This window comes from Oncorhynchus mykiss, chromosome 16 (genome assembly GCF_057628025.1).
Source record: "Oncorhynchus mykiss isolate SJ-2025 chromosome 16, ASM5762802v1, whole genome shotgun sequence".
Lineage (NCBI taxonomy): Eukaryota > Metazoa > Chordata > Actinopteri > Salmoniformes > Salmonidae > Oncorhynchus > Oncorhynchus mykiss.
The window spans coordinates 73,933,184-73,955,431 of record NC_143037.1 but is presented as its reverse complement, the minus strand read 5'-3'; the positions used below and the strand labels follow the sequence as shown (position 1 = coordinate 73,955,431).

The 22,248-nt window shown below is 40.4% G+C and overlaps 21 non-coding genes across 21 annotated transcripts; all 21 read left to right on the top strand.

The window, feature by feature from the left end:
• Positions 1–254: 254 nt before the first annotated feature.
• On the top strand, positions 255–328 carry trnat-agu (transfer RNA threonine (anticodon AGU)). Its single transcript has one exon. It is a non-coding gene; the product is annotated as a tRNA-Thr (tRNA).
• Positions 329–1,630: 1,302 nt separating this feature from the next.
• Positions 1,631–1,704, top strand: trnat-agu (transfer RNA threonine (anticodon AGU)). The gene has a single exon. It is a non-coding gene; the product is annotated as a tRNA-Thr (tRNA).
• A 1,302-nt stretch (positions 1,705–3,006) lies between these two features.
• On the top strand, positions 3,007–3,080 carry trnat-agu (transfer RNA threonine (anticodon AGU)). Its single transcript has one exon. It is a non-coding gene; the product is annotated as a tRNA-Thr (tRNA).
• A 2,676-nt stretch (positions 3,081–5,756) lies between these two features.
• Positions 5,757–5,830, top strand: trnat-agu (transfer RNA threonine (anticodon AGU)). The gene has a single exon. It is a non-coding gene; the product is annotated as a tRNA-Thr (tRNA).
• Positions 5,831–7,133: 1,303 nt separating this feature from the next.
• trnat-agu (transfer RNA threonine (anticodon AGU)) lies at positions 7,134–7,207 on the top strand. Its single transcript has one exon. It is a non-coding gene; the product is annotated as a tRNA-Thr (tRNA).
• Positions 7,208–7,491: 284 nt separating this feature from the next.
• On the top strand, positions 7,492–7,563 carry trnah-gug (transfer RNA histidin (anticodon GUG)). The gene has a single exon. It is a non-coding gene; the product is annotated as a tRNA-His (tRNA).
• A 947-nt stretch (positions 7,564–8,510) lies between these two features.
• On the top strand, positions 8,511–8,584 carry trnat-agu (transfer RNA threonine (anticodon AGU)). The gene has a single exon. It is a non-coding gene; the product is annotated as a tRNA-Thr (tRNA).
• Positions 8,585–9,887: 1,303 nt separating this feature from the next.
• trnat-agu (transfer RNA threonine (anticodon AGU)) lies at positions 9,888–9,961 on the top strand. The gene has a single exon. It is a non-coding gene; the product is annotated as a tRNA-Thr (tRNA).
• A 284-nt stretch (positions 9,962–10,245) lies between these two features.
• trnah-gug (transfer RNA histidin (anticodon GUG)) lies at positions 10,246–10,317 on the top strand. Its single transcript has one exon. It is a non-coding gene; the product is annotated as a tRNA-His (tRNA).
• Positions 10,318–11,264: 947 nt separating this feature from the next.
• Positions 11,265–11,338, top strand: trnat-agu (transfer RNA threonine (anticodon AGU)). The gene has a single exon. It is a non-coding gene; the product is annotated as a tRNA-Thr (tRNA).
• A 1,300-nt stretch (positions 11,339–12,638) lies between these two features.
• trnat-agu (transfer RNA threonine (anticodon AGU)) lies at positions 12,639–12,712 on the top strand. The gene has a single exon. It is a non-coding gene; the product is annotated as a tRNA-Thr (tRNA).
• A 1,302-nt stretch (positions 12,713–14,014) lies between these two features.
• trnat-agu (transfer RNA threonine (anticodon AGU)) lies at positions 14,015–14,088 on the top strand. Its single transcript has one exon. It is a non-coding gene; the product is annotated as a tRNA-Thr (tRNA).
• A 1,303-nt stretch (positions 14,089–15,391) lies between these two features.
• trnat-agu (transfer RNA threonine (anticodon AGU)) lies at positions 15,392–15,465 on the top strand. Its single transcript has one exon. It is a non-coding gene; the product is annotated as a tRNA-Thr (tRNA).
• Positions 15,466–15,749: 284 nt separating this feature from the next.
• On the top strand, positions 15,750–15,821 carry trnah-gug (transfer RNA histidin (anticodon GUG)). The gene has a single exon. It is a non-coding gene; the product is annotated as a tRNA-His (tRNA).
• A 947-nt stretch (positions 15,822–16,768) lies between these two features.
• trnat-agu (transfer RNA threonine (anticodon AGU)) lies at positions 16,769–16,842 on the top strand. Its single transcript has one exon. It is a non-coding gene; the product is annotated as a tRNA-Thr (tRNA).
• A 284-nt stretch (positions 16,843–17,126) lies between these two features.
• Positions 17,127–17,198, top strand: trnah-gug (transfer RNA histidin (anticodon GUG)). Its single transcript has one exon. It is a non-coding gene; the product is annotated as a tRNA-His (tRNA).
• Positions 17,199–18,144: 946 nt separating this feature from the next.
• On the top strand, positions 18,145–18,218 carry trnat-agu (transfer RNA threonine (anticodon AGU)). Its single transcript has one exon. It is a non-coding gene; the product is annotated as a tRNA-Thr (tRNA).
• Positions 18,219–19,521: 1,303 nt separating this feature from the next.
• trnat-agu (transfer RNA threonine (anticodon AGU)) lies at positions 19,522–19,595 on the top strand. Its single transcript has one exon. It is a non-coding gene; the product is annotated as a tRNA-Thr (tRNA).
• A 284-nt stretch (positions 19,596–19,879) lies between these two features.
• Positions 19,880–19,951, top strand: trnah-gug (transfer RNA histidin (anticodon GUG)). Its single transcript has one exon. It is a non-coding gene; the product is annotated as a tRNA-His (tRNA).
• A 947-nt stretch (positions 19,952–20,898) lies between these two features.
• trnat-agu (transfer RNA threonine (anticodon AGU)) lies at positions 20,899–20,972 on the top strand. Its single transcript has one exon. It is a non-coding gene; the product is annotated as a tRNA-Thr (tRNA).
• A 284-nt stretch (positions 20,973–21,256) lies between these two features.
• Positions 21,257–21,328, top strand: trnah-gug (transfer RNA histidin (anticodon GUG)). The gene has a single exon. It is a non-coding gene; the product is annotated as a tRNA-His (tRNA).
• Positions 21,329–22,248: the final 920 nt, after the last annotated feature.

The following is a 22,248-nucleotide window of genomic DNA, read 5'->3' as shown; positions in this document are numbered from 1 at the left end:
AGCAATAGCTACTTTCCTTCCTGAGGATCTGGCAACACTGCCTCTCACATGCTCAGGCCCACTTTGCGTCCCAAAACGTAGCTTAAGAAACCCTGTTGCTAGACAATTGAAGGTGTCTGTATCGTTTCCAATATTAGTAAAAGACATCTCTTTTGTGATGTGATTTTGCTAGACAGAGATGTGGGTTAAATTAATGAGACTGGTTTGATTCAAATAGGTGTGGGTGTTCACATCTGCAACATATGACTTTTATGGGTGCTGTGGCTTAGTTGGTTAAAGTGCCTGTCTAGTAAACAGGAGATCCTGAGTTCAAATCTCAGCAGTACCTTTTTATTGTTCACATTGGTGGAGAAGGTCAGAGGGGAGGGCACTCAGGTTTTCTCACCAATGGGTTTAGAGAATTAGAGATGACGTGAGGAGGATGCAATTGAGATATTCCAATGTCACGGAAAAAGGGCACTTTTTGAATGAGAAAAAACCTACCGACTGTGTAAAGCTCCAGTGTTTCTTCAGTTTATTCATTATCGAGACCAAAATGAAAAGAGTTTAGCCAGCTTGTGCACATCACTTTCACAGCCTATGTAGGCTTTACAAAGCCTACTCTTGTAGCCGGCCGTGATCGTATAGTGGTTAGTACTCTGCGTTGTGGTCGCAGCAACCCCGGTTCGAATCCGGGTCATGGCACTGCAATGTAATTTTAGAAGGGTTGTTTTTTGAATGAGTTAAGACTTACTATGCAAGCTAAGAAACTCAGCAACTCTGCCGTTTGACAAAGTTCCCCACCATATTGTAGGTTAATTACTTACACGAAATGATTCATCTGCTGTTTCAGACGTTTTTACAATTTTTAAGCTCCAGACCAAATGAGAAATGCAGTGTCCTCGAACGACCAACATTATGAAGAAATAGTATATGATTCTGAATGTTCACTCATATCTCGCGACCCACCTATGACATGTTAATAACCGCTTTGGGTCCCAAATCATAGTTTAAGAATTCATGTCAGAGGTTCTTGAGTTTATTCATCTCGAGACCCAAATGAAAAATGTACTGTCCTCGAATGATCATAGTTACGAAGAAATAGTATGTGATTACCATTGATTACTGATATCTCGCTACCCACCTCTCACCAGTGTTGCCAACTTAGCGACTTTGTCGCTATATTTAGGAGGTATTCAGAAAAAAGACAAGAATCGACAGAAGAAAGTTCAATTGTAGTTCTAAACATACTTAGGGTGTTTTTTTACTCACTTTTTGTCTCTCCCGAGACGTTATTCCTCTCTCCTACAGCGTCAATCACAATTACATCCACTTGGCCAGTTATGAAAATTATGTGATGACGTCATTTAGCGACTTCTAGCTACTTTTAGGACCAGCAATAGCTACTTTCCTTCCTGAGGATTTGGCAACACTGCCTCTCACATGCTCAGGCCCACTTAGCGTCCCAAAACGTAGCTTAAGAAACCCTGTTGCTAGACAATTGAAGGTGTCTGTATCATTTCCAATATTAGTAAAATACATCTCTTTTGTGATGTGATTTTGCTAGACAGAGATGTGGGTTAAATTAATGAGACTGGTTTGATTCAAATAGGTGTGGGTGTTCACATCTGCAACATATATGACTTTTATGGGTGCTGTGGCTTAGTTGGTTAAAGTGCCTGTCTAGTAAACAGGAGATCCTGAGTTCAAATCTCAGCAGTACCTTTTTATTGTTCACATTGGTGGAGAAGGTCAGAGGGGAGGGCACTCAAGTTTCCTCACCAATGGGTTTAGAGAATTAGAGATGACGTGAGGAGGATGCAATTGAGATATTCCAATGTCACGGAAAAAGGGCACTTTTTGAATGAGAAAAAACCTACCGACTGTGTAAAGCTCCACTGTTTCTTCAGTTTATTCATTATCGAGACCAAAATTAAAAGAGTTTAGCCAGCTTGTGCACATCACTTTCACAGCCTATGTAGGCTTTACAAAGCCAGCTCTTGTAGCCGGCTGTGATCGTATAGTGGTTAGTACTCTGCGTTGTGGTCGCAGCAACCCCGGTTCGAATCCGGGTCACGGCACTGCAATGTAATTTTAGAAGGGTTGTTTTTTGAATGAGTTAAGACTTACTATGCAAGCTAAGAAACTCAGCAACTCTGCCGTTTGACAAAGTTCCCCACCATATTGTAGGTTAATTACTTACACGAAATGATTCATCTGCTGTTTCAGACGTTTTTACAATTTTTAAGCTCCAGACCAAATGAGAAATGCAGTGTCCTCGAACGACCAACATTATGAAGAAATAGTATATGATTCTGAATGTTCACTCATATCTCGCGACCCACCTATGACATGTTAATAACCGCTTTGGGTCCCAAATCATAGTTTAAGAATTCATGTCAGAGGTTCTTGAGTTTATTCATCTCGAGACCCAAATGAAAAATGTACTGTCCTCGAATGATCATAGTTACGAAGAAATAGTATGTGATTACCATTGATTACTGATATCTCGCTACCCACCTCTCACCAGTGTTGCCAACTTAGCGACTTTGTCGCTATATTTAGGAGGTATTCAGAAAAAAGACAAGAATCGACAGAAGAAAGTTCAATTGTAGTTCTAAACATACTTAGGGTGTTTTTTTACTCACTTTTTGTCTCTCCCGAGACGTTATTCCTCTCTCCTACAGCGTCAATCACAATTACATCCACTTGGCCAGTTATGAAAATTATGTGATGACGTCATTTAGCGACTTCTAGCTACTTTTAGGACCAGCAATAGCTACTTTCCTTCCTGAGGATTTGGCAACACTGCCTCTCACATGCTCAGGCCCACTTAGCGTCCCAAAACGTAGCTTAAGAAACCCTGTTGCTAGACAATTGAAGGTGTCTGTATCGTTTCCAATATTAGTAAAATACATCTCTTTTGTGATGTGATTTTGCTAGACAGAGATGTGGGTTAAATTAATGAGACTGGTTTGATTCAAATAGGTGTGGGTGTTCACATCTGCAACATATATGACTTTTATGGGTGCTGTGGCTTAGTTGGTTAAAGTGCCTGTCTAGTAAACAGGAGATCCTGAGTTCAAATCTCAGCAGTACCTTTTTATTGTTCACATTGGTGGAGAAGGTCAGAGGGGAGGGCACTCAAGTTTCCTCACCAATGGGTTTAGAGAATTAGAGATGACGTGAGGAGGATGCAATTGAGATATTCCAATGTCACGGAAAAAGTGCACTTTTTGAATGAGAAAAAACCTACCGACTGTGTAAAGCTCCACTGTTTCTTCAGTTTATTCATTATCGAGACCAAAATTAAAAGAGTTTAGCCAGCTTGTGCACATCACTTTCACAGCCTATGTAGGCTTTACAAAGCCAGCTCTTGTAGCCGGCTGTGATCGTATAGTGGTTAGTACTCTGCGTTGTGGTCGCAGCAACCCCGGTTCGAATCCGGGTCACGGCACTGCAATGTAATTTTAGAAGGGTTGTTTTTTGAATGAGTTAAGACTTACTATGCAAGCTAAGAAACTCAGCAACTCTGCCGTTTGACAAAGTTCCCCACCATATTGTAGGTTAATTACTTACACGAAATGATTCATCTGCTGTTTCAGACGTTTTTACCATTTTTAAGCTCCAGAGCCAAATGAGAAATGCAGTGTCCTCGAACGACCAACATTATGAAGAAATAGTATATGATTCTGAATGTTCACTCATATCTCGCGACCCACCTATGACATGTTAATAACCGCTTTGGGTCCCAAATCATAGTTTAAGAATTCATGTCAGAGGTTCTTGAGTTTATTCATCTCAAGACCCAAATGAAAAATGTACTGTCCTCGAATGATCATAGTTACGAAGAAATAGTATGTGATTACCATTGATTACTGATATCTCGCTACCCACCTCTCACCAGTGTTGCCAACTTAGCGACTTTGTCGCTATATTTAGTGAGTATTCAGAAAAAAGACAAGAATCGACAGAAGAAAGTTCAATTGTAGTTCTAAACATACTTAGGGTGTTTTTTACTCACTTTTTGTCTCTCCCGAGGCGTTATTCCTCTCTCCTACAGCGTCAATCACAATTACATCCACTTGGCCAATTATGAAAATTATGTGATGACGTCATTTAGCGACTTCTAGCTACTTTTAGGACCAGCAATAGCTACTTTCCTTCCTGAGGATCTGGCAACACTGCCTCTCACATGCTCAGGCCCACTTTGCGTCCCAAAACGTAGCTTAAGAAACCCTGTTGCTAGACAATTGAAGGTGTCTGTATCGTTTCCAATATTAGTAAAAGACATCTCTTTTGTGATGTGATTTTGCTAGACAGAGATGTGGGTTAAATTAATGAGACTGGTTTGATTCAAATAGGTGTGGGTGTTCACATCTGCAACATATGACTTTTATGGGTGCTGTGGCTTAGTTGGTTAAAGTTCCTGTCTAGTAAACAGGAGATCCTGAGTTCAAATCTCAGCAGTACCTTTTTATTGTTCACATTGGTGGAGAAGGTCAGAGGGGAGGGCACTCAGGTTTTCTCACCAATGGGTTTAGAGAATTAGAGATGACGTGAGGAGGATGCAATTGAGATATTCCAATGTCACGGAAAAAGGGCACTTTTTGAATGAGAAAAAACCTACCGACTGTGTAAAGCTCCAGTGTTTCTTCAGTTTATTCATTATCGAGACCAAAATGAAAAGAGTTTAGCCAGCTTGTGCACATCACTTTCACAGCCTATGTAGGCTTTACAAAGCCTACTCTTGTAGCCGGCCGTGATCGTATAGTGGTTAGTACTCTGCGTTGTGGTCGCAGCAACCCCGGTTCGAATCCGGGTCATGGCACTGCAATGTAATTTTAGAAGGGTTGTTTTTTGAATGAGTTAAGACTTACTATGCAAGCTAAGAAACTCAGCAACTCTGCCGTTTGACAAAGTTCCCCACCATATTGTAGGTTAATTACTTACACGAAATGATTCATCTGCTGTTTCAGACGTTTTTACAATTTTTAAGCTCCAGACCAAATGAGAAATGCAGTGTCCTCGAACGACCAACATTATGAAGAAATAGTATATGATTCTGAATGTTCACTCATATCTCGCGACCCACCTATGACATGTTAATAACCGCTTTGGGTCCCAAATCATAGTTTAAGAATTCATGTCAGAGGTTCTTGAGTTTATTCATCTCGAGACCCAAATGAAAAATGTACTGTCCTCGAATGATCATAGTTACGAAGAAATAGTATGTGATTACCATTGATTACTGATATCTCGCTACCCACCTCTCACCAGTGTTGCCAACTTAGCGACTTTGTCGCTATATTTAGGAGGTATTCAGAAAAAAGACAAGAATCGACAGAAGAAAGTTCAATTGTAGTTCTAAACATACTTAGGGTGTTTTTTTACTCACTTTTTGTCTCTCCCGAGACGTTATTCCTCTCTCCTACAGCGTCAATCACAATTACATCCACTTGGCCAGTTATGAAAATTATGTGATGACGTCATTTAGCGACTTCTAGCTACTTTTAGGACCAGCAATAGCTACTTTCCTTCCTGAGGATTTGGCAACACTGCCTCTCACATGCTCAGGCCCACTTAGCGTCCCAAAACGTAGCTTAAGAAACCCTGTTGCTAGACAATTGAAGGTGTCTGTATCATTTCCAATATTAGTAAAATACATCTCTTTTGTGATGTGATTTTGCTAGACAGAGATGTGGGTTAAATTAATGAGACTGGTTTGATTGAAATAGGTGTGGGTGTTCACATCTGCAACATATATGACTTTTATGGGTGCTGTGGCTTAGTTGGTTAAAGTGCCTGTCTAGTAAACAGGAGATCCTGAGTTCAAATCTCAGCAGTACCTTTTTATTGTTCACATTGGTGGAGAAGGTCAGAGGGGAGGGCACTCAAGTTTCCTCACCAATGGGTTTAGAGAATTAGAGATGACGTGAGGAGGATGCAATTGAGATATTCCAATGTCACGGAAAAAGGGCACTTTTTGAATGAGAAAAAACCTACCGACTGTGTAAAGCTCCACTGTTTCTTCAGTTTATTCATTATCGAGACCAAAATTAAAAGAGTTTAGCCAGCTTGTGCACATCACTTTCACAGCCTATGTAGGCTTTACAAAGCCAGCTCTTGTAGCCGGCTGTGATCGTATAGTGGTTAGTACTCTGCGTTGTGGTCGCAGCAACCCTGGTTCGAATCCGGGTCACGGCACTGCAATGTAATTTTAGAAGGGTTGTTTTTTGAATGAGTTAAGACTTACTATGCAAGCTAAGAAACTCAGCAACTCTGCCGTTTGACAAAGTTCCCCACCATATTGTAGGTTAATTACTTACACGAAATGATTCATCTGCTGTTTCAGACGTTTTTACCATTTTTAAGCTCCAGAGCCAAATGAGAAATGCAGTGTCCTCGAACGACCAACATTATGAAGAAATAGTATATGATTCTGAATGTTCACTCATATCTCGCGACCCACCTATGACATGTTAATAACCGCTTTGGGTCCCAAATCATAGTTTAAGAATTCATGTCAGAGGTTCTTGAGTTTATTCATCTCAAGACCCAAATGAAAAATGTACTGTCCTCGAATGATCATAGTTACGAAGAAATAGTATGTGATTACCATTGATTACTGATATCTCGCTACCCACCTCTCACCAGTGTTGCCAACTTAGCGACTTTGTCGCTATATTTAGGAGGTATTCAGAAAAAAGACAAGAATCGACAGAAGAAAGTTCAATTGTAGTTCTAAACATACTTAGGGTGTTTTTTTACTCACTTTTTGTCTCTCCCGAGACGTTATTCCTCTCTCCTACAGCGTCAATCACAATTACATCCACTTGGCCAATTATGAAAATTATGTGATGACGTCATTTAGCGACTTCTAGCTACTTTTAGGACCAGCAATAGCTACTTTCCTTCCTGAGGATTTGGCAACACTGCCTCTCACATGCTCAGGCCCACTTTGCGTCCCAAAATGTAGCTTAAGAAACCCTGTTGCTAGACAATTGAAGGTGTCTGTATCGTTTCCAATATTAGTAAAATACATCTCTTTTGTGATGTGATTTTGCTAGACAGAGATGTGGGTTAAATTAATGAGACTGGTTTGATTCAAATAGGTGTGGGTGTTCACATCTGCAACATATATGACTTTTATGGGTGCTGTGGCTTAGTTGGTTAAAGTGCCTGTCTAGTAAACAGGAGATCCTGAGTTCAAATCTCAGCAGTACCTTTTTATTGTTCACATTGGTGGAGAAGGTCAGAGGGGAGGGCACTCAGGTTTTCTCACCAATGGGTTTAGAGAATTAGAGATGACGTGAGGAGGATGCAATTGAGATATTCCAATGTCACGGAAAAAGGGCACTTTTTGAATGAGAAAAAACCTACCGACTGTGTAAAGCTCCATTGTTTCTTCAGTTTATTCATTATCGAGACCAAAATGAAAAGAGTTTAGCCAGCTTGTGCACATCACTTTCACAGTCTATGTAGGCTTTACAAAGCCACCTCTTGAAGCCGGCCGTGATCGTATAGTGGTTAGTACTCTGCGTTGTGGTCGCAGCAACCCCGGTTCGAATCCGGGTCACGGCACTGCAATGTAATTTCAGAAGGGTGGTTTTTTGAATTGAGTTAAGACTTGCTATGCAAGCTAAGAAACTCAGCAACTCTGCCGTTTGACAAAGTTCCCCACCATATTGTAGGTTAATTACTTACACGAAATCATTAATCTGCTGTTTCAGACGTTTTTACCATTTTTAAGCTCGAGAGCCAAATGAGAAATGCAGTGTCCTCGAACGACCAACATTATGAAGAAATAGTATATGATTCTGAATGTTCACTCATATCTCGCGACCCACCTATGACATGTTAATAACCGCTTTGGGTCCCAAATCATAGTTTAAGAATTCATGTCAGAGGTTCTTGAGTTTATTCATCTCGAGACCCAAATGAAAAATGTACTGTCCTCGAATGATCATAGTTACGAAGAAATAGTATGTGATTACCATTGATTACTGATATCTCGCTACCCACCTCTCACCAGTGTTGCCAACTTAGCGACTTTGTCGCTATATTTAGGAGGTATTCAGAAAAAAGACAAGAATCGACAGAAGAAAGTTCAATTGTAGTTCTAAACATACTTAGGGTGTTTTTTACTCACTTTTTGTCTCTCCCGAGACGTTATTCCTCTCTCCTACAGCGTCAATCACAATTACATCCACTTGGCCAATTATGAAAATTATGTGATGACGTCATTTAGCGACTTCTAGCTACTTTTAGGACCAGCAATAGCTACTTTCCTTCCTGAGGATTTGGCAACACTGCCTCTCACATGCTCAGGCCCACTTTGCGTCCCAAAACGTAGCTTAAGAAACCCTGTTGCTAGACAATTGAAGGTGTCTGTATCGTTTCCAATATTAGTAAAATACATCTCTTTTGTGATGTGATTTTGCTAGACAGAGATGTGGGTTAAATTAATGAGACTGGTTTGATTCAAATAGGTGTGGGTGTTCACATCTGCAACATATATGACTTTTATGGGTGCTGTGGCTTAGTTGGTTAAAGTGCCTGTCTAGTAAACAGGAGATCCTGAGTTCAAATCTCAGCAGTACCTTTTTATTGTTCACATTGGTGGAGAAGGTCAGAGGGGAGGGCACTCAAGTTTCCTCACCAATGGGTTTAGAGAATTAGAGATGACGTGAGGAGGATGCAATTGAGATATTCCAATGTCACGGAAAAAGTGCACTTTTTGAATGAGAAAAAACCTACCGACTGTGTAAAGCTCCACTGTTTCTTCAGTTTATTCATTATCGAGACCAAAATTAAAAGAGTTTAGCCAGCTTGTGCACATCACTTTCACAGCCTATGTAGGCTTTACAAAGCCAGCTCTTGTAGCCGGCTGTGATCGTATAGTGGTTAGTACTCTGCGTTGTGGTCGCAGCAACCCCGGTTCGAATCCGGGTCACGGCACTGCAATGTAATTTTAGAAGGGTTGTTTTTTGAATGAGTTAAGACTTACTATGCAAGCTAAGAAACTCAGCAACTCTGCCGTTTGACAAAGTTCCCCACCATATTGTAGGTTAATTACTTACACGAAATGATTCATCTGCTGTTTCAGACGTTTTTACCATTTTTAAGCTCCAGAGCCAAATGAGAAATGCAGTGTCCTCGAACGACCAACATTATGAAGAAATAGTATATGATTCTGAATGTTCACTCATATCTCGCGACCCACCTATGACATGTTAATAACCGCTTTGGGTCCCAAATCATAGTTTAAGAATTCATGTCAGAGGTTCTTGAGTTTATTCATCTCAAGACCCAAATGAAAAATGTACTGTCCTCGAATGATCATAGTTACGAAGAAATAGTATGTGATTACCATTGATTACTGATATCTCGCTACCCACCTCTCACCAGTGTTGCCAACTTAGCGACTTTGTCGCTATATTTAGGAGGTATTCAGAAAAAAGACAAGAATCGACAGAAGAAAGTTCAATTGTAGTTCTAAACATACTTAGGGTGTTTTTTTACTCACTTTTTGTCTCTCCCGAGACGTTATTCCTCTCTCCTACAGCGTCAATCACAATTACATCCACTTGGCCAATTATGAAAATTATGTGATGACGTCATTTAGCGACTTCTAGCTACTTTTAGGACCAGCAATAGCTACTTTCCTTCCTGAGGATTTGGCAACACTGCCTCTCACATGCTCAGGCCCACTTTGCGTCCCAAAACGTAGCTTAAGAAACCCTGTTGCTAGACAATTGAAGGTGTCTGTATCGTTTCCAATATTAGTAAAATACATCTCTTTTGTGATGTGATTTTGCTAGACAGAGATGTGGGTTAAATTAATGAGACTGGTTTGATTCAAATAGGTGTGGGTGTTCACATCTGCAACATATATGACTTTTATGGGTGCTGTGGCTTAGTTGGTTAAAGTGCCTGTCTAGTAAACAGGAGATCCTGAGTTCAAATCTCAGCAGTACCTTTTTATTGTTCACATTGGTGGAGAAGGTCAGAGGGGAGGGCACTCAGGTTTTCTCACCAATGGGTTTAGAGAATTAGAGATGACGTGAGGAGGATGCAATTGAGATATTCCAATGTCACGGAAAAAGGGCACTTTTTGAATGAGAAAAAACCTACCGACTGTGTAAAGCTCCATTGTTTCTTCAGTTTATTCATTATCGAGACCAAAATGAAAAGAGTTTAGCCAGCTTGTGCACATCACTTTCACAGTCTATGTAGGCTTTACAAAGCCACCTCTTGAAGCCGGCCGTGATCGTATAGTGGTTAGTACTCTGCGTTGTGGTCGCAGCAACCCCGGTTCGAATCCGGGTCACGGCACTGCAATGTAATTTTAGAAGGGTGGTTTTTTGAATTGAGTTAAGACTTGCTATGCAAGCTAAGAAACTCAGCAACTCTGCCGTTTGACAAAGTTCCCCACCATATTGTAGGTTAATTACTTACACGAAATCATTAATCTGCTGTTTCAGACGTTTTTACCATTTTTAAGCTCGAGAGCCAAATGAGAAATGCAGTGTCCTCGAACGACCAACATTATGAAGAAATAGTATATGATTCTGAATGTTCACTCATATCTCGCGACCCACCTATGACATGTTAATAACCGCTTTGGGTCCCAAATCATAGTTTAAGAATTCATGTCAGAGGTTCTTGAGTTTATTCATCTCGAGACCCAAATGAAAAATGTACTGTCCTCGAATGATCATAGTTACGAAGAAATAGTATGTGATTACCATTGATTACTGATATCTCGCTACCCACCTCTCACCAGTGTTGCCAACTTAGCGACTTTGTCGCTATATTTAGGAGGTATTCAGAAAAAAGACAAGAATCGACAGAAGAAAGTTCAATTGTAGTTCTAAACATACTTAGGGTGTTTTTTACTCACTTTTTGTCTCTCCCGAGACGTTATTCCTCTCTCCTACAGCGTCAATCACAATTACATCCACTTGGCCAATTATGAAAATTATGTGATGACGTCATTTAGCGACTTCTAGCTACTTTTAGGACCAGCAATAGCTACTTTCCTTCCTGAGGATTTGGCAACACTGCCTCTCACATGCTCAGGCCCACTTTGCGTCCCAAAACGTAGCTTAAGAAACCCTGTTGCTAGACAATTGAAGGTGTCTGTATCGTTTCCAATATTAGTAAAATACATCTCTTTTGTGATGTGATTTTGCTAGACAGAGATGTGGGTTAAATTAATGAGACTGGTTTGATTCAAATAGGTGTGGGTGTTCACATCTGCAACATATATGACTTTTATGGGTGCTGTGGCTTAGTTGGTTAAAGTGCCTGTCTAGTAAACAGGAGATCCTGAGTTCAAATCTCAGCAGTACCTTTTTATTGTTCACATTGGTGGAGAAGGTCAGAGGGGAGGGCACTCAAGTTTCCTCACCAATGGGTTTAGAGAATTAGAGATGACGTGAGGAGGATGCAATTGAGATATTCCAATGTCACGGAAAAAGTGCACTTTTTGAATGAGAAAAAACCTACCGACTGTGTAAAGCTCCACTGTTTCTTCAGTTTATTCATTATCGAGACCAAAATTAAAAGAGTTTAGCCAGCTTGTGCACATCACTTTCACAGCCTATGTAGGCTTTACAAAGCCAGCTCTTGTAGCCGGCTGTGATCGTATAGTGGTTAGTACTCTGCGTTGTGGTCGCAGCAACCCCGGTTCGAATCCAGGTCACGGCACTGCAATGTAATTTTAGAAGGGTTGTTTTTTGAATGAGTTAAGACTTACTATGCAAGCTAAGAAACTCAGCAACTCTGCCGTTTGACAAAGTTCCCCACCATATTGTAGGTTAATTACTTACACGAAATGATTCATCTGCTGTTTCAGACGTTTTTACCATTTTTAAGCTCCAGAGCCAAATGAGAAATGCAGTGTCCTCGAACGACCAACATTATGAAGAAATAGTATATGATTCTGAATGTTCACTCATATCTCGCGACCCACCTATGACATGTTAATAACCGCTTTGGGTCCCAAATCATAGTTTAAGAATTCATGTCAGAGGTTCTTGAGTTTATTCATCTCAAGACCCAAATGAAAAATGTACTGTCCTCGAATGATCATAGTTACGAAGAAATAGTATGTGATTACCATTGATTACTGATATCTCGCTACCCACCTCTCACCAGTGTTGCCAACTTAGCGACTTTGTCGCTATATTTAGTGAGTATTCAGAAAAAAGACAAGAATCGACAGAAGAAAGTTCAATTGTAGTTCTAAACATACTTAGGGTGTTTTTTACTCACTTTTTGTCTCTCCCGAGGCGTTATTCCTCTCTCCTACAGCGTCAATCACAATTACATCCACTTGGCCAATTATGAAAATTATGTGATGACGTCATTTAGCGACTTCTAGCTACTTTTAGGACCAGCAATAGCTACTTTCCTTCCTGAGGATCTGGCAACACTGCCTCTCACATGCTCAGGCCCACTTTGCGTCCCAAAACGTAGCTTAAGAAACCCTGTTGCTAGACAATTGAAGGTGTCTGTATCGTTTCCAATATTAGTAAAAGACATCTCTTTTGTGATGTGATTTTGCTAGACAGAGATGTGGGTTAAATTAATGAGACTGGTTTGATTCAAATAGGTGTGGGTGTTCACATCTGCAACATATGACTTTTATGGGTGCTGTGGCTTAGTTGGTTAAAGTGCCTGTCTAGTAAACAGGAGATCCTGAGTTCAAATCTCAGCAGTACCTTTTTATTGTTCACATTGGTGGAGAAGGTCAGAGGGGAGGGCACTCAGGTTTTCTCACCAATGGGTTTAGAGAATTAGAGATGACGTGAGGAGGATGCAATTGAGATATTCCAATGTCACGGAAAAAGGGCACTTTTTGAATGAGAAAAAACCTACCGACTGTGTAAAGCTCCAGTGTTTCTTCAGTTTATTCATTATCGAGACCAAAATGAAAAGAGTTTAGCCAGCTTGTGCACATCACTTTCACAGCCTATGTAGGCTTTACAAAGCCTACTCTTGTAGCCGGCCGTGATCGTATAGTGGTTAGTACTCTGCGTTGTGGTCGCAGCAACCCCGGTTCGAATCCGGGTCATGGCACTGCAATGTAATTTTAGAAGGGTTGTTTTTTGAATGAGTTAAGACTTACTATGCAAGCTAAGAAACTCAGCAACTCTGCCGTTTGACAAAGTTCCCCACCATATTGTAGGTTAATTACTTACACGAAATGATTCATCTGCTGTTTCAGACGTTTTTACAATTTTTAAGCTCCAGACCAAATGAGAAATGCAGTGTCCTCGAACGACCAACATTATGAAGAAATAGTATATGATTCTGAATGTTCACTCATATCTCGCGACCCACCTATGACATGTTAATAACCGCTTTGGGTCCCAAATCATAGTTTAAGAATTCATGTCAGAGGTTCTTGAGTTTATTCATCTCGAGACCCAAATGAAAAATGTACTGTCCTCGAATGATCATAGTTACGAAGAAATAGTATGTGATTACCATTGATTACTGATATCTCGCTACCCACCTCTCACCAGTGTTGCCAACTTAGCGACTTTGTCGCTATATTTAGGAGGTATTCAGAAAAAAGACAAGAATCGACAGAAGAAAGTTCAATTGTAGTTCTAAACATACTTAGGGTGTTTTTTTACTCACTTTTTGTCTCTCCCGAGACGTTATTCCTCTCTCCTACAGCGTCAATCACAATTACATCCACTTGGCCAGTTATGAAAATTATGTGATGACGTCATTTAGCGACTTCTAGCTACTTTTAGGACCAGCAATAGCTACTTTCCTTCCTGAGGATTTGGCAACACTGCCTCTCACATGCTCAGGCCCACTTAGCGTCCCAAAACGTAGCTTAAGAAACCCTGTTGCTAGACAATTGAAGGTGTCTGTATCATTTCCAATATTAGTAAAATACATCTCTTTTGTGATGTGATTTTGCTAGACAGAGATGTGGGTTAAATTAATGAGACTGGTTTGATTCAAATAGGTGTGGGTGTTCACATCTGCAACATATATGACTTTTATGGGTGCTGTGGCTTAGTTGGTTAAAGTGCCTGTCTAGTAAACAGGAGATCCTGAGTTCAAATCTCAGCAGTACCTTTTTATTGTTCACATTGGTGGAGAAGGTCAGAGGGGAGGGCACTCAAGTTTCCTCACCAATGGGTTTAGAGAATTAGAGATGACGTGAGGAGGATGCAATTGAGATATTCCAATGTCACGGAAAAAGGGCACTTTTTGAATGAGAAAAAACCTACCGACTGTGTAAAGCTCCACTGTTTCTTCAGTTTATTCATTATCGAGACCAAAATTAAAAGAGTTTAGCCAGCTTGTGCACATCACTTTCACAGCCTATGTAGGCTTTACAAAGCCAGCTCTTGTAGCCGGCTGTGATCGTATAGTGGTTAGTACTCTGCGTTGTGGTCGCAGCAACCCCGGTTCGAATCCGGGTCACGGCACTGCAATGTAATTTTAGAAGGGTTGTTTTTTGAATGAGTTAAGACTTACTATGCAAGCTAAGAAACTCAGCAACTCTGCCGTTTGACAAAGTTCCCCACCATATTGTAGGTTAATTACTTACACGAAATGATTCATCTGCTGTTTCAGACGTTTTTACCATTTTTAAGCTCCAGAGCCAAATGAGAAATGCAGTGTCCTCGAACGACCAACATTATGAAGAAATAGTATATGATTCTGAATGTTCACTCATATCTCGCGACCCACCTATGACATGTTAATAACCGCTTTGGGTCCCAAATCATAGTTTAAGAATTCATGTCAGAGGTTCTTGAGTTTATTCATCTCAAGACCCAAATGAAAAATGTACTGTCCTCGAATGATCATAGTTACGAAGAAATAGTATGTGATTACCATTGATTACTGATATCTCGCTACCCACCTCTCACCAGTGTTGCCAACTTAGCGACTTTATCGCTATATTTAGGAGGTATTCAGAAAAAAGACAAGAATCGACAGAAGAAAGTTCAATTGTAGTTCTAAACATACTTAGGGTGTTTTTTTACTCACTTTTTGTCTCTCCCGAGACGTTATTCCTCTCTCCTACAGCGTCAATCACAATTACATCCACTTGGCCAATTATGAAAATTATGTGATGACGTCATTTAGCGACTTCTAGCTACTTTTAGGACCAGCAATAGCTACTTTCCTTCCTGAGGATTTGGCAACACTGCCTCTCACATGCTCAGGCCCACTTTGCGTCCCAAAACGTAGCTTAAGAAACCCTGTTGCTAGACAATTGAAGGTGTCTGTATCGTTTCCAATATTAGTAAAATACATCTCTTTTGTGATGTGATTTTGCTAGACAGAGATGTGGGTTAAATTAATGAGACTGGTTTGATTCAAATAGGTGTGGGTGTTCACATCTGCAACATATATGACTTTTATGGGTGCTGTGGCTTAGTTGGTTAAAGTGCCTGTCTAGTAAACAGGAGATCCTGAGTTCAAATCTCAGCAGTACCTTTTTATTGTTCACATTGGTGGAGAAGGTCAGAGGGGAGGGCACTCAGGTTTTCTCACCAATGGGTTTAGAGAATTAGAGATGACGTGAGGAGGATGCAATTGAGATATTCCAATGTCACGGAAAAAGGGCACTTTTTGAATGAGAAAAAACCTACCGACTGTGTAAAGCTCCATTGTTTCTTCAGTTTATTCATTATCGAGACCAAAATGAAAAGAGTTTAGCCAGCTTGTGCACATCACTTTCACAGTCTATGTAGGCTTTACAAAGCCACCTCTTGAAGCCGGCCGTGATCGTATAGTGGTTAGTACTCTGCGTTGTGGTCGCAGCAACCCCGGTTCGAATCCGGGTCACGGCACTGCAATGTAATTTTAGAAGGGTGGTTTTTTGAATTGAGTTAAGACTTGCTATGCAAGCTAAGAAACTCAGCAACTCTGCCGTTTGACAAAGTTCCCCACCATATTGTAGGTTAATTACTTACACGAAATCATTAATCTGCTGTTTCAGACGTTTTTACCATTTTTAAGCTCGAGAGCCAAATGAGAAATGCAGTGTCCTCGAACGACCAACATTATGAAGAAATAGTATATGATTCTGAATGTTCACTCATATCTCGCGACCCACCTATGACATGTTAATAACCGCTTTGGGTCCCAAATCATAGTTTAAGAATTCATGTCAGAGGTTCTTGAGTTTATTCATCTCGAGACCCAAATGAAAAATGTACTGTCCTCGAATGATCATAGTTACGAAGAAGTAGTATGTGATTACCATTGATTACTGATATCTCGCTACCCACCTCTCACCAGTGTTGCCAACTTAGCGACTTTGTCGCTATATTTAGGAGGTATTCAGAAAAAAGACAAGAATCGACAGAAGAAAGTTCAATTGTAGTTCTAAACATACTTAGGGTGTTTTTTACTCACTTTTTGTCTCTCCCGAGACGTTATTCCTCTCTCCTACAGCGTCAATCACAATTACATCCACTTGGCCAATTATGAAAATTATGTGATGACGTCATTTAGCGACTTCTAGCTACTTTTAGGACCAGCAATAGCTACTTTCCTTCCTGAGGATTTGGCAACACTGCCTCTCACATGCTCAGGCCCACTTTGCGTCCCAAAACGTAGCTTAAGAAACCCTGTTGCTAGACAATTGAAGGTGTCTGTATCGTTTCCAATATTAGTAAAAGACATCTCTTTTGTGATGTGATTTTGCTAGACAGAGATGTGGGTTAAATTATTGAGACTGGTTTGATTCAAATAGGTGTGGGTGTTCACATCTGCAACATATATGACTTTTATGGGTGCTGTGGCTTAGTTGGTTAAAGTGCCTGTCTAGTAAACAGGAGATCCTGAGTTCAAATCTCAGCAGTACCTTTTTATTGTTCACATTGGTGGAGAAGGTCAGAGGGGAGGGCACTCAGGTTTTCTCACCAATGGGTTTAGAGAATTAGAGATGACGTGAGGAGGATGCAATTGAGATATTCCAATGTCACGGAAAAAGGGCACTTTTTGAATGAGAAAAAACCTACCGACTGTGTAAAGCTCCACTGTTTCTTCAGTTTATTCATTATCGAGACCAAAATGAAAAGAGTTTAGCCAGCTTGTGCACATCACTTTCACAGCCTATGTAGGCTTTACAAAGCCAACTCTTGTAGCCGGCCGTGATCGTATAGTGGTTAGTACTCTGCGTTGTGGTCGCAGCAACCCCGGTTCGAATCCGGGTCACGGCACTGCAATGTAATTTTAGAAGGGTTGTTTTTTGAATGAGTTAAGACTTACTATGCAAGCTAAGAAACTCAGCAACTCTGCCGTTTGACAAAGTTCCCCACCATATTGTAGGTTAATTACTTACACGAAATGATTCATCTGCTGTTTCAGACGTTTTTACAATTTTTAAGCTCCAGACCAAATGAGAAATGCAGTGTCCTCGAACGACCAACATTATGAAGAAATAGTATATGATTCTGAATGTTCACTCATATCTCGCGACCCACCTATGACATGTTAATAACCGCTTTGGGTCCCAAATCATAGTTTAAGAATTCATGTCAGAGGTTCTTGAGTTTATTCATCTCGAGACCCAAATGAAAAATGTACTGTCCTCGAATGATCATAGTTACGAAGAAATAGTATGTGATTACCATTGATTACTGATATCTCGCTACCCACCTCTCACCAGTGTTGCCAACTTAGCGACTTTGTCGCTATATTTAGGAGGTATTCAGAAAAAAGACAAGAATCGACAGAAGAAAGTTCAATTGTAGTTCTAAACATACTTAGGGTGTTTTTTTACTCACTTTTTGTCTCTCCCGAGACGTTATTCCTCTCTCCTACAGCGTCAATCACAATTACATCCACTTGGCCAGTTATGAAAATTATGTGATGACGTCATTTAGCGACTTCTAGCTACTTTTAGGACCAGCAATAGCTACTTTCCTTCCTGAGGATTTGGCAACACTGCCTCTCACATGCTCAGGCCCACTTAGCGTCCCAAAACGTAGCTTAAGAAACCCTGTTGCTAGACAATTGAAGGTGTCTGTATCATTTCCAATATTAGTAAAATACATCTCTTTTGTGATGTGATTTTGCTAGACAGAGATGTGGGTTAAATTAATGAGACTGGTTTGATTCAAATAGGTGTGGGTGTTCACATCTGCAACATATATGACTTTTATGGGTGCTGTGGCTTAGTTGGTTAAAGTGCCTGTCTAGTAAACAGGAGATCCTGAGTTCAAATCTCAGCAGTACCTTTTTATTGTTCACATTGGTGGAGAAGGTCAGAGGGGAGGGCACTCAAGTTTCCTCACCAATGGGTTTAGAGAATTAGAGATGACGTGAGGAGGATGCAATTGAGATATTCCAATGTCACGGAAAAAGGGCACTTTTTGAATGAGAAAAAACCTACCGACTGTGTAAAGCTCCACTGTTTCTTCAGTTTATTCATTATCGAGACCAAAATTAAAAGAGTTTAGCCAGCTTGTGCACATCACTTTCACAGCCTATGTAGGCTTTACAAAGCCAGCTCTTGTAGCCGGCTGTGATCGTATAGTGGTTAGTACTCTGCGTTGTGGTCGCAGCAACCCCGGTTCGAGTCCGGGTCACGGCACTGCAATGTAATTTTAGAAGGGTTGTTTTTTGAATGAGTTAAGACTTACTATGCAAGCTAAGAAACTCAGCAACTCTGCCGTTTGACAAAGTTCCCCACCATATTGTAGGTTAATTACTTACACGAAATGATTCATCTGCTGTTTCAGACGTTTTTACCATTTTTAAGCTCCAGAGCCAAATGAGAAATGCAGTGTCCTCGAACGACCAACATTATGAAGAAATAGTATATGATTCTGAATGTTCACTCATATCTCGCGACCCACCTATGACATGTTAATAACCGCTTTGGGTCCCAAATCATAGTTTAAGAATTCATGTCAGAGGTTCTTGAGTTTATTCATCTCAAGACCCAAATGAAAAATGTACTGTCCTCGAATGATCATAGTTACGAAGAAATAGTATGTGATTACCATTGATTACTGATATCTCGCTACCCACCTCTCACCAGTGTTGCCAACTTAGCGACTTTGTCGCTATATTTAGGAGGTATTCAGAAAAAAGACAAGAATCGACAGAAGAAAGTTCAATTGTAGTTCTAAACATACTTAGGGTGTTTTTTTACTCACTTTTTGTCTCTCCCGAGACGTTATTCCTCTCTCCTACAGCGTCAATCACAATTACATCCACTTGGCCAATTATGAAAATTATGTGATGACGTCATTTAGCGACTTCTAGCTACTTTTAGGACCAGCAATAGCTACTTTCCTTCCTGAGGATTTGGCAACACTGCCTCTCACATGCTCAGGCCCACTTTGCGTCCCAAAACGTAGCTTAAGAAACCCTGTTGCTAGACAATTGAAGGTGTCTGTATCGTTTCCAATATTAGTAAAATACATCTCTTTTGTGATGTGATTTTGCTAGACAGAGATGTGGGTTAAATTAATGAGACTGGTTTGATTCAAATAGGTGTGGGTGTTCACATCTGCAACATATATGACTTTTATGGGTGCTGTGGCTTAGTTGGTTAAAGTGCCTGTCTAGTAAACAGGAGATCCTGAGTTCAAATCTCAGCAGTACCTTTTTATTGTTCACATTGGTGGAGAAGGTCAGAGGGGAGGGCACTCAGGTTTTCTCACCAATGGGTTTAGAGAATTAGAGATGACGTGAGGAGGATGCAATTGAGATATTCCAATGTCACGGAAAAAGGGCACTTTTTGAATGAGAAAAAACCTACCGACTGTGTAAAGCTCCATTGTTTATTCAGTTTATTCATTATCGAGACCAAAATGAAAAGAGTTTAGCCAGCTTGTGCACATCACTTTCACAGTCTATGTAGGCTTTACAAAGCCACCTCTTGAAGCCGGCCGTGATCGTATAGTGGTTAGTACTCTGCGTTGTGGTCGCAGCAACCCCGGTTCGAATCCGGGTCACGGCACTGCAATGTAATTTTAGAAGGGTGGTTTTTTGAATTGAGTTAAGACTTGCTATGCAAGCTAAGAAACTCAGCAACTCTGCCGTTTGACAAAGTTCCCCACCATATTGTAGGTTAATTACTTACACGAAATCATTAATCTGCTGTTTCAGACGTTTTTACCATTTTTAAGCTCGAGAGCCAAATGAGAAATGCAGTGTCCTCGAACGACCAACATTATGAAGAAATAGTATATGATTCTGAATGTTCACTCATATCTCGCGACCCACCTATGACATGTTAATAACCGCTTTGGGTCCCAAATCATAGTTTAAGAATTCATGTCAGAGGTTCTTGAGTTTATTCATCTCGAGACCCAAATGAAAAATGTACTGTCCTCGAATGATCATAGTTACGAAGAAATAGTATGTGATTACCATTGATTACTGATATCTCGCTACCCACCTCTCACCAGTGTTGCCAACTTAGCGACTTTGTCGCTATATTTAGGAGGTATTCAGAAAAAAGACAAGAATCGACAGAAGAAAGTTCAATTGTAGTTCTAAACATACTTAGGGTGTTTTTTACTCACTTTTTGTCTCTCCCGAGACGTTATTCCTCTCTCCTACAGCGTCAATCACAATTACATCCACTTGGCCAATTATGAAAATTATGTGATGACGTCATTTAGCGACTTCTAGCTACTTTTAGGACCAGCAATAGCTACTTTCCTTCCTGAGGATTTGGCAACACTGCCTCTCACATGCTCAGGCCCACTTTGCGTCCCAAAACGTAGCTTAAGAAACCCTGTTGCTAGACAATTGAAGGTGTCTGTATCGTTTCCAATATTAGTAAAAGACATCTCTTTTGTGATGTGATTTTGCTAGACAGAGATGTGGGTTAAATTATTGAGACTGGTTTGATTCAAATAGGTGTGGGTGTTCACATCTGCAACATATATGACTTTTATGGGTGCTGTGGCTTAGTTGGTTAAAGTGCCTGTCTAGTAAACAGGAGATCCTGAGTTCAAATCTCAGCAGTACCTTTTTATTGTTCACATTGGTGGAGAAGGTCAGAGGGGAGGGCACTCAGGTTTTCTCACCAATGGGTTTAGAGAATTAGAGATGACGTGAGGAGGATGCAATTGAGATATTCCAATGTCACGGAAAAAGGGCACTTTTTGAATGAGAAAAAACCTACCGACTGTGTAAAGCTCCACTGTTTCTTCAGTTTATTCATTATCGAGACCAAAATGAAAAGAGTTTAGCCAGCTTGTGCACATCACTTTCACAGCCTATGTAGGCTTTACAAAGCCAACTCTTGTAGCCGGCCGTGATCGTATAGTGGTTAGTACTCTGCGTTGTGGTCGCAGCAACCCCGGTTCGAATCCGGGTCACGGCACTGCAATGTAATTTTAGAAGGGTTGTTTTTTGAATGAGTTAAGACTTACTATGCAAGCTAAGAAACTCAGCAACTCTGCCGTTTGACAAAGTTCCCCACCATATTGTAGGTTAATTACTTACACGAAATGATTCATCTGCTGTTTCAGACGTTTTTACAATTTTTAAGCTCCAGAGCCAAATGAGAAATGCAGTGTCCTCGAACGACCAACATTATGAAGAAATAGTATATGATTCTTAATGTTTACTCATATCTCGCGACCCACCTATGACATATTAATAACCGCTTTGGGTCCCAAATCATAGTTTAAGAATTCATGTCAGAGGTTCTTGAGTTTATTCATCTCGAGACCCAAATGAAAAATGTACTGTCCTCGAATGATCATAGTTACGAAGAAATAGTATGTGATTACCATTGATTACTGATATCTCGCTACCCACCTCTCACCAGTGTTGCCAACTTAGCGACTTTGTCGCTATATTTAGGAGGTATTCAGAAAAAAGACAAGAATCGACAGAAGAAAGTTCAATTGTAGTTCTAAACATAATAAGGGTGTTTTTTACTCACTTTTTGTCTCTCCCGAGACGTTATTCCTCTCTCCTACAGCGTCAATCACAATTACATCCACTTGGCCAATTATGAAAATTATGTGATGACGTCATTTAGCGACTTCTAGCTACTTTTAGGACCAGCAATAGCTACTTTCCTTCCTGAGGATTTGGCAACACTGCCTCTCACATGCTCAGGCCCACTTTGCGTCCCAAAACGTAGCTTAAGAAACCCTGTTGCTAGACAATTGAATGTGTCTGTATCGTTTCCAATATTAGTAAAAGACATCTCTTTTGTGATGTGATTTTGCTAGACAGAGATGTGGGTTAAATTAATGAGACTGGTTTGATTCAAATAGGTGTGGGTGTTCA